We start from the raw sequence: 11,089 nt of genomic DNA on the forward strand, positions 1-11,089 counted from the left end.
AAAGATGAGAAGCATTTGCAGAACGTTAAGTCATTGGCTCAACCTACCAAAATTCGTATTGCAAAAGCAGGTGTAACATTATCGGCAAATAAAGTAGGTACAATTCCTGGTAAAACTATTGTTAACGGGAAAGAAGTTGAAGTCACTATTAAAAATGTTCTTTACGTACCTGGACTGGAATTTAATTTATTATCGGTATCGAAACTTGAAGCAAATGGTTTTAAAGTTGTTTTTGAAAACAGAGAAGGAAAGATACTAAAAGATAATCAAGTTTATGCAGTAGCTCATCGGGGTCATCAGGTCTACGAGTTGAAAGTCTACAGTCCGACAGGAATTGCAACTATCGCGCACGTGAAGGAAGATGCTAAAATTTGGCATGAACGCTATGGACACATCGGATTCAATAATCTGAAAAAGGTCGCTGGAATGGTGGACGGAATCGATCTACGAAATTTGGAACTAACAAATGATAAAATTTGTCATACTTGTGTTGAGGGGAAGCAAACTAAGTTACCTCATAATCAAGAGAGGCCAAGAACAAAACGTCCATTGCAGCTTATCCACAGCGATCTCGTTGGACCTATTACACCCGAGTCACGTGAAGGAAATCGATATATACTCACATTTATCGATGATTATACACATTTTACAGTTGTATATTTACTTAAGAAAAAAAGTGAGGTTTTTCACTATTTCCAAATCTATGAAGCCATGGTTACTGCGCACTTTAACTTAAAGATCAGCAGATTTCGTTGTGACAACGGTCGGGAGTACACTTCGAGAGAAATGATTCAGGCGTTCCAGAAGAAAGGGATTCGTATCGAGTACACCATTCGGTACACGCCTCAACAAAATGGCGTGGCCGAACGAATGAACAGAACAATTCTCGATAAAGCACGGTGTATGATACTTCATTCGCAGCTAAGCAAGAGTTTTTGGGCTGAAGCAGTTTTAAGTGCCATTTATATTATAAATCGTAGTCCCACAGCAGCGTTGGAAGATGTAGTTCCAGCGGAACTATGGTTTGATAAGAAGCCTGATGTAAGGAAATTGAAAGTTTTTGGATGCATTGCGTATATGCATATTCCGAAGGAATTGAATCCCAGAAAGTTTGATCCCCGCTCGAAGAAGTGCATCATGGTAGGATACACAGATAATGGCTATCGCTTGTGGTGTCCGGAGGAGCAACGAATAATTTGCAGTCGGGATGTTATCTTCGACGAAACGAAATTCAAACACCCTCAAACATTTGTTGAAACAAACGTTCAAGAAGCGTTGGAATCTGAACAAGAGGAAGAGGAGTTCGCATCAGCTGTCGAAGAGGATCAAGAGCGAAGCTTGTCGGAAACAGAATCCATTCACACGGAAGAAGAGGAAGAAACTGCAGATAAATTTAAAACTACAGATGAGCAATATACAGTACCTCGTCGAAGCACTCGTAAAACGAAGAAGCCTAATTATCTCCAGGATTACTGTGTGTTGGCCTTACATGCCGAAAGCTATGTTGAAGATATTCCGAATTGCTATGCAGAAATCAACTCTCGTGATGATAGAGAGGAATGGCTGAAAGCAGTACACGAGGAACTAACGGCAATTCAAGAAAATCAGACTTGGAGTTTAACACAATTACCCAGTGGAAGGAAAGCAATTGACAACAAGTGGATATTCAAGATCAAGCGTGATGAAGATGGGAATATCCAGCGATATAAGGCACGACTAGTGGTGAAAGGTTGTCTACAAAAGAAGGGTTTTGACTACAACGAGACGTACGCACCAGTCAGTAGCGAGACTAACTACAGTAAGAATACTACTGTCAAATGTCGTTAATGAGGATCTTCATGTGGATCAACTAGATGTTAAAAATGCCTTTCTTCATGAAAAACTTACCGAAGACATATATATGAAGCAACCGGAAGGCTGTGAAGATGGGACATCACGAGTATGCAAGCTTAATAAAACACTATATGGACTCAAGCAATCACCGCGTGAGTGGAATTCTGAGTTTAACGAATATATGAAGAAAATTGGCTTAATTCAGTCAAAATACGATCCATGTTTATTCTACAAAGTAGACGGAGAATCAAGGATTTATCTACTGCTGTATGTTGATGATATCATCATTGCTGGAAACGATCGGAACCGAATAAACGAACTTAAACGCCTATTGGAGAAACGTTTTTCCATGAAAAATCTCGGATCACTGAGGAATTTTCTCGGAATCAAAATAGAGAGACACGAGCATGGGATGAATCTCAGTCAATCAACATACATTTCAAATCTACTTAAACGTTTTGGGATGGAAGACAGCAAGCCTGCAAAGACGCCAATGGAAGCAAAATCATCAAGTGTCACTACGTTCCAGACGAATGAGACCGAAGACGAAAGAAGACCGTACAGAGAATTAGTTGGCTGTCTTATGTATGTCATGCTGAACACAAGACCAGACATCAGTGCTGCGGTGAACTATCACAGTCGGTTTCAGGAGAATGCAACCACTGAGCACTGGAAAGGACTCAAACGTATCCTTCGTTAAAGAAACTATGTAAAGCTATAATAAAGCTATCTTATATTTATAAGCTGCAATAAGTGTTTCCTTCATTCCGGCTTTGACGATTACATCGGTTACTTAAGATATCTACACAAAGATATCTACAAATTCTACCTTTGTATATTGCGAGCATTGTAATATGACTCTCATGGCACGGTTTTGTGCCATTTGGAGTCGATTCAGTTGCGTTTTACCATGCCTACTAACATCGTTGCGCAATATTCAAAATGAGGCGCTATGATAGACTTATACACAGTACATCTAGTGTACACCGATATATAATTTCCTATTCTATTCAGAAAACTCACTTTCTTTCCTATTTTCTTTAACATATAATCACAGTGATCAACCCAACAGAGTTTACTATCGATCATTACACCCAGATGTTTCATTTTCTCGACGCGCTCTATTACAGTTCCATCTAAACTTTTTACTATTATGTTTGTTTTTATTTCTTTTCTTATACTTTTAACTATCATATATTTGGTCTTATCTGCATTCATTTTTAACATATTCACATTCATCCATTCTTCAAGTATACCAAACATCATATTTAGTTTCATTTCTAATTCCTCACAACTTTCTCCTGTTACACTTGCAGTCGTGTCATCTGCAAATAACTTAAATATACTTCCCTTCGGACAAACTTTAACTATATCATTTATATACAAAGTAAACAATAGAGATTCTAATACGGATCCCTGTGACACGCCATATACTGTATCAATTATTTTAGAACATATGTCATTAAATCTAACTTGCTGCTTTCTATTGCTTAAGGATGTTCTATAGAGACAGGTCCAGTCAAAAGTCATGGAAATCTTAAAAACACCGATATTAATTCTCTAGAGATCCAAAGACAAAAAAATGTACACAAATAGTTACGACAAGTCTAATAGAATGTAAAAAACGTAGATTTAGTGACTGTAAATAACTGTTACTACTATTTTTTTCTTAAACAAAATCTCGGCAAAATAATTTTTGACAGTGAATTTGTCCTGAATTCAACTTCAAAAAATTAAATCTGTAAGAAATTATAAAATATAAAACAAAGTAATTGCTCTAAACTCGTAATTTCAGTCATATTCAATAATATAAATTAAGTATATTGTATAAACATAAAAATTATATTTTTATTATAATGATATTTGCTGTAAATATATTAATAAGCTACGCAGCTAAATGTGACAACACTGTACAATCCAAGAGGTTGGGAGGCCTGTTTTCACACACGCGTACTTACACAAATCTAGTTAATATATTGGAGGTTAGTGGAAAAGCTTGTCATTTTTCGAGTATACATGCTTTACAGACGGAGCAGCTGATATTGCGGTGTTGCCACACTTTCGTACTGCGCGCGCCGATAGTCCGATCACGAATCCGATCCGTCAATAATTTCATTAATCTTTTTGCAATTTCTTCAAAACTATGGTGTAAATTGTTTCAAATTTTGTTGCTATATTTTTGTTTGTTGATGTTCTACTTGTGTGTAAAATATCACTATATTCGTTACATTTGTTAATGTTTTTTTTTTAACACTTTTCTCTGTAACGCCATAAGGTTACATGTTAAAACTCGGATATTAAAAAATTGATAATTTTTTATCTAAATTGTGAATCAATCTGAAATTTGGCCCCGAATTTTGAAAGCGTATTATACAGAATATGATATTAAATTTTCATCAACTTCGTTACATTTTGCTTAACTATATAAAACATCCTTAAATACGATTTTAACCATACCTATACAACTCCTCTTATTCCATACTGATATAATTTTTCCATTAATCTTACTCTATCTATTGTCTCAAACGCTCTCTTGGATCCAGGAATAACACTCCCATCATTTTTTTCTTCTCAACTATCAACTTCCAGTCCTCGATAAAACTTTGAATTGCTGTCTCACACGACTGCTGTTTCTTAAATCCCGATTGGTGTTCGGTTATTATTTCATTGTCTTCAAGTTCCAACTGTTTTTTTACAACTAACTCTAATACTTTTTCGTATATCGGTAACATATTAATTGGTCTATACTCGCTCGCTTTTCTGGTTTGTTTACTTTTGGTATCGGTATTATCGTGGATGTTTTCCATCCTTCTGGAAAGGGAGGGAGGGAGGGAGGAAGAGAGAGAGAGAGAGAGAGAGAGAGAGAGAGAGAGAGGGAAAGGGAGAGAGAGAGAGAGGGAGGGAGGGAGGGAAGGAGGAAGGCAGAGAAAGAGAGAAGATTTTTTACACGTAACTAATAAATGGAATACAAGCCGCAAAAGAATTTTTTAATAGTCGCATGCTTATACAACACAACAATTATTTTTTTAACTAAATAGTATAATTTATTTTGCATAATTCATTTGTATAATTCATTTTGTTGCATCAATAACAATTATAAAGCGACGACATTTGTAACAATCAGTCCCATATACAGGGTAAGTTGTTACGGTACTGGATTAAGTTGTGAAAGATCAAGTTTTCAAAGTATAATATATTTAATAGAGAGAAATAACAACATGTAACAATATGTGTTATATTACACTTACATTGTTAAGTGCAAAATTATAATATGAATGTAATTTAACTCATGTTCTGTATTGACTGGTTCTGATACGTAATAGGAGACGTTAACGGTGAAATCTTACATAAGATTAATATCTGCCGTTGTTATGCCGAAATTATGTGTTACATCGACAGAGTTGGTCGAAATTATAAGTAGAACAGCAGTAACAACCTGCCCCGGCCATATTTAGATATTTTGATTATTGTTTAAACAAAAAAATTTTTAACTCAAGAACTGATTAACTAAATTTTAAAGAATTATATATGAAATAGGGGTAAAAAAACTGAAGAATATAATAAAATTAATAAAAATTAATCGTATGTTTCGGCCTGTATTACGAGCAATATTCAGGTGTTAATAAAAAATTTTTACATTCGCGTGTAATCCGTTTTTATTCTTAGCCAACGTTTCGACCTACTTGGTCTTCCTCAGGGCAACTATCGTTACATTCACATAATAAATTAATATCTATTGGAGCTCACATAAGAGATTATATACAATAACGTTGAATTTTGATAGTCATCGTCGGTGATGCGACGCGTAAGCAAGGTCAATGTCGTGCTCTAATTAACGCTGTCATCAGGCACACATTAAAAGTTACCGATTACATTCTCGCAGTTTATATATTCATTAGCAGTATGTTCTTGGTACGAAACACACAGGTTTGAAGATACGCTCGTTAAAACATAGGACCTGTTATCGTGACCGCACTTATTTGCCACTAGATTGGCCGCGTGAATAAGAGCTTGACCGAATCTACTCCCATGTAACATGACGAACAACGACAAACATAGACGCCAAACATAGCCGTTGCATGTATGCATCCCAATCCTAAAGAGGACCACCGATAAGATGCAATTCATACCTACGGAGGACTGCGGATGCGAGGGAACTAACGGACATGAATATATAAACTGCGAGAATGTAATCGGTAACTTTTAATGTGTGTCTGATGACAGCGTTAATTAGAGCACGACATTAACCTTGCTTACGCGTCGCATCACCGACGATGACTATCAAAATTCAACGTTATTGTATATAATCTCTTATGTGAGCTTCAATAGATATTAATTTATTATGTGAATGTAACGATAGTTGCCCTGAGAAAGATCAAGTAGATCGAAACGTTGGCTAAGAATAAAAACGGATTACACGCAAATGTAAAAATTTTTTATTAACACCTGAATATCGCTCGTAATACAGGCCGAAACATACAATTAGCTTTTGCTTCAGACGAGCAAAGATATTTATATTTATATTTATTGTTAATAAAAATTGTTAATAATAAAGAAATATATAATTATATCTATCTCTCATACATTTTAATATCACAGCATATTATATAATATGATAATAAACTTTAGCCACATGAAAAAACAAAATTATAAAATTAATGAAGTTGTATAATGCAAAGCATATTACAATTCATTATATATAACTAAAAACTTTTTGATATTTTGTATAGTATTACTGTGTGTGGAGGAAAAATAAAAATATTACTTTTAATATATAAAGCGCAATACCCCTACATTCGTTAATTTTTTTTTAATGACATTATAGGCTACTATGACGAATTATCATCTGAGTCTTTAACATAAGGAACTAGTTTTTTATTATTAATATCAGGAAAGTGGTTGTTACTGTTATCTTCCACATCAGTTAAAGAAGCTTCACTTTGTTTACCACTTTCATTCAAAATAGAGGTTTCTTCCGTTTCAAACATATGTTCATGAAGATCTAAATTTCTTTCATTCTGCTGCTTTGGTTCCCATCTGTCAAGAATAAAAAAAAATTAGAATTAACATAAACGAAAAACGAGATTAACACAGTAAGTTACTTACGTTTTAGCTCGGCCAATTGACTGACGAACATCTTCCTCAGTAGCATCAGGTGCAACCATTGTATCTATATGTTTAGTATGCCTAGTTACACAGATAAGAATAAACATAATTAAAAAAGAAAAAACGATGAGCTATCACTATCTTAAAAGTTTGTACATATTACATCAACGTCGCCGTCTTCAAACTCTACTATACTAAACGTCATTGTTTCTAAATATACATAAAAAAAAAAAAAAAATTTAAAATTTTTTTCTTATAATAAAATTATTCATATAATTTTTTAATATTTTTTTGCTAATTACATAATTATTGTACTAATGATAAAACAAAGAAAACGTAGCATAACCATTCTTGAAAAACAATGTTACACATTTCTGCTTGATTTTATTCACAGTCCAGCATTGTAATGACGATAAAATCCATAGACATGAAAGCAACCAAGATCAAGTAATGGAAATGATGGGGGCAACAAATCTTCCATATGCAAAAATTTTCTACCTATTACCATCATATCGTTATCATCAGTGTTACTAGATGCAAAATTTTCACACAAAATTATAGTACCATCAACAAGAGTACAAAAAAATCTGCTTCTTTTGATATATTTAATGATATGCCACCGGGTAAAGAAAGAAATTTAAACTGAGGAAAACAGCAAGTCCTGACCCATCAATATGAACACTTATGAAACTAATCTTTGAAACCTGAACATCTTTTTTATGTATACTATATTCCGAATATCATCGTTCATCGTGCTATCTGTTGCAGAGGTTTCTCACTTTTTCTAACAAAATACTTGAAAATTTGCATAAAATTTTCAAATTTAAAGGCACTGAAATTGTCTAGGTTACCAAATTATAGAATATCTTGCGCTAAATGAGTTAGCCCATGAATGTTATGACTAACGTATTCTTCACCATATAACAACTTAAAGCCTTCAACAAAGTTGAGAAGGCGTTGATGAGCATAGTTATTAAATTTCAAACATAGGTTTGGGCTGGCTGCTGGCTAATATACGGATTGCTACATGCAAAGACAGGAAATTATTATAAATATCTTCATTCAGATGACGGAATACAATGGGCCCTAAATATAAAAGAATTAATCTTAATTCAGTTGCTTTATATTTATGAACAAACTCTAGAGATCGAAGTTTTCTATTAAATTCAACAGGAATATTCTTTTTTAAACTGATTAAGTGCTGAGATATGTCACTTGCTAACTTTAAACCTATTTTAACTTTACGGGGACCAAATAAAAGAAGCAGAAGTAATTTTTTTACAACCTCTAGACAGACGAGATGCATATAATCCAGTACAAAACAAGATACAAGACCAAGTCTTGGAATTTCATCTAAGATGGTAGTGTCTTTATGATGTTCATTCTTCATCACTTCTTAGATCACAGTTGGATAAAGGAAAAGTTGTTCTATTGTTTAGTCTAATTCCACATTGTTTGCATTTTGTACATCCATAAAAAGCATTGTAACCACAAATTTTTAGAACAAAAAATTTTGCTGGAGCATCGCAACAAAAAAAACCAACCTTTACAACAATTAAACGATTATCGATTAATAATCCATTTTGACATTTTTAACTCATCAAAAAATTCTTTTAAAAATATATTACTACATTCTGGTTTTGAATACCCATAATATATACCAACAGGGAAAACATTTTAAGAACCTTCAACTGAACATAATATAGGCCACTTGATGTACTTGATGAAGATAAAGATATTGGTACACCATCAATATTAAATGTTAATTTCAGTTCTGTGATATTCGTGTCATTGTATAAAATACGAAGTTGTTTAGCAAGGCTATTGTGCCAATATTGTCCCGGTGGCATACTGCGAAGTACAATTAATTTTAGTGATGTTTTCATTAAAGTTCTTGAGTCTTTAGGTAATTTTTTGTCTGAGCACTCAGAAAGCAAAAATCGTAGTTGGTGATGATTTATTTTAGTATCTAATGCCCACTGTGCAAGTTTATCCTCAAAAGATAGAGTTTCACAATAAATATTAAATTCTTTGTCACTTTTATCATAATTATTTATCTTTGTGAAAGCATTCTTCACAATGAAGAAAGCATATACATAGATTACATTTTTCACATAAGTCATGTACTTGAAGATATTTATCATAGGATAACTCATTTGATATTGCAGATAAATCCAAAGCCACAGAACAATCTGGAGTAATATTATCACCATGGAGACATAAATCATCATGATTATTATTTCCTTCTTGCTCATAATGCATACAATTCCAATCACATTGATCCGTCTTATGATAAGAAGAGGAAACAGAATGTTCTACATTATATTTTACTCTTTGTGTTGCGGCAGAAGAAGAAAGAGTGCTACTTTTGTTACATTTAACAGCTCTATTCAGTAATTGCTTTCGATACTGAGGTGTCCGGTCATACATTGATTTCGTTTTTCGCATAATTAATCTCACGTTGATCTCTTAATAAGGATGCGTACACCTTCGACAAATAAATATAACGATAAGTCATTGCATTACAATTATGGCTCGTCTACACAATAGCCGTAAAAGTATGCAGTAAGACGTGAGCAGTAAGTTATTGACCAACCACAGTCAATTATTCTTGAATTGTAAAAATCCCATTAGTCAACAGCTTACTACTTACGTTTTACTGCATACTGTTGCGGCTATTGTAGACGAGTCATTAAGTTTAGGTTATGTTAGGTTAGTTTTTGTCAACAGACTAATAAACGATAAGATTTCAATATTTACGACATATTGATAACTAGTAAAGAATTTTGTTTCATTACGGCTATATTTTTTTATATTTTAGACTTTCATGGTGTAGTAAAATACTTAATCTGATTCGCGTTTTTCATAGGTGAAACGTCGGAATCAAATCCATGAAGGACGCGGCAGCATCTTGGAAGCCAGATCAGGCTATAGTTTTTTATACCACAATTTATTATTTTGTAAATTACGCAGTAAGGGCCGATTTCACAGTCTCCGATTAACTTGATCCTCCGATTAAACTCACTCTTCGTCTCTTTCTAGGGGGACAGTTAGAAAGAGATCCAGAGTGAGTTTAATCGGAGGATCACATTAATCGGAGACTGTGAAATCGGCTCTAATACTTACATTAATTGTAATATAGGAAGTCAGATGCACGAATATTGCCAACGTGACCGTTGAAACGTGATGACTAGCGAAAACACAGCATTGGCACATGAACACACATGGAGGAGTTAACGTTAACGGTCGCCCGTCATCCGCAAGTGTGATTACGTCACAGCTCTATGTGATCAATCCCAACACGACATATGGACTGGATTCGGGGAGCGCGCTATTAGCGCTATTTGCTTATTCTATCCTTGTTTTACACCTGATGAGCGATAAAGATAGAATGATGCAATAGCGCTAATAGTGCGCTCTTCGAATCCAGCCATTATCATTCTCCCTCTATTTAACATTGGCCGCATTCAGGAAACACAACTGTTGAGTGAGCGGTCAGTGATTCTTTAATATGATTGGTTCTTATCTTCGGTTCTTCTCCGGATCTAAGTGTAAGAACCAATCGTAATGAGCGCTCACTCAATAGTTGTGTTTCCTGAACGCGGCGATTAAATGAGAAATAAAGGCCAAAGAGAATAAGTGTTCGTGTCGACGCTATTATCAAATGAATAATATATGTGTATGTACAATATATGCTTTCCGGGATATATGATCGAATAAAATAAATAAATAAATAATATATTATATATATAATATTATAGGCCAGTATTCATAGTATCAATAGATCTTACATATTTCAGATCGTCTAAAGTTTATCTTAAGATGCCGTACATATTGTTTTATTGGTTACAAATAAACTTAAGTTGATTTTTATAAATATATATATATATATATATATATATATATATTATATATATATTGCGCCCATATATTTATATGCAAATTGCAAATGTTTCAGAGATATCTTCTTCAAAGATATAATGCGATATCGAGTAATTATGTCCTACAGATATTCTGTAAATATCTGAAAATAAGATATCTCAGATTTGACTTGAAATTGTAGGCATATAGGTATCTAATTATATCTCAGATATATTTTGTTGTGTGGGTAATATTTAAAATATTATAAGTATACTCGAAACTTCTCAAA

General features: G+C 33.8%; 1 long non-coding RNA gene across 1 annotated transcript; it reads right to left on the reverse strand.

The window, feature by feature from the left end:
* Window positions 1-4,799: 4,799 nt before the first annotated feature.
* On the reverse strand, window positions 4,800-10,394 carry LOC139821117 (uncharacterized). The gene is made up of 3 exons (XR_011734188.1): window positions 10,066-10,394; window positions 6,940-7,020; window positions 4,800-6,870 (listed from the first exon to the last, which is right to left on the reverse strand). It is a non-coding gene; the product is annotated as an uncharacterized lncRNA (long non-coding RNA).
* Window positions 10,395-11,089: the final 695 nt, after the last annotated feature.

The sequence above is a fragment of the Temnothorax longispinosus genome, chromosome 10, assembly GCF_030848805.1.
Source record: "Temnothorax longispinosus isolate EJ_2023e chromosome 10, Tlon_JGU_v1, whole genome shotgun sequence".
Taxonomy (NCBI): domain Eukaryota; kingdom Metazoa; phylum Arthropoda; class Insecta; order Hymenoptera; family Formicidae; genus Temnothorax; species Temnothorax longispinosus.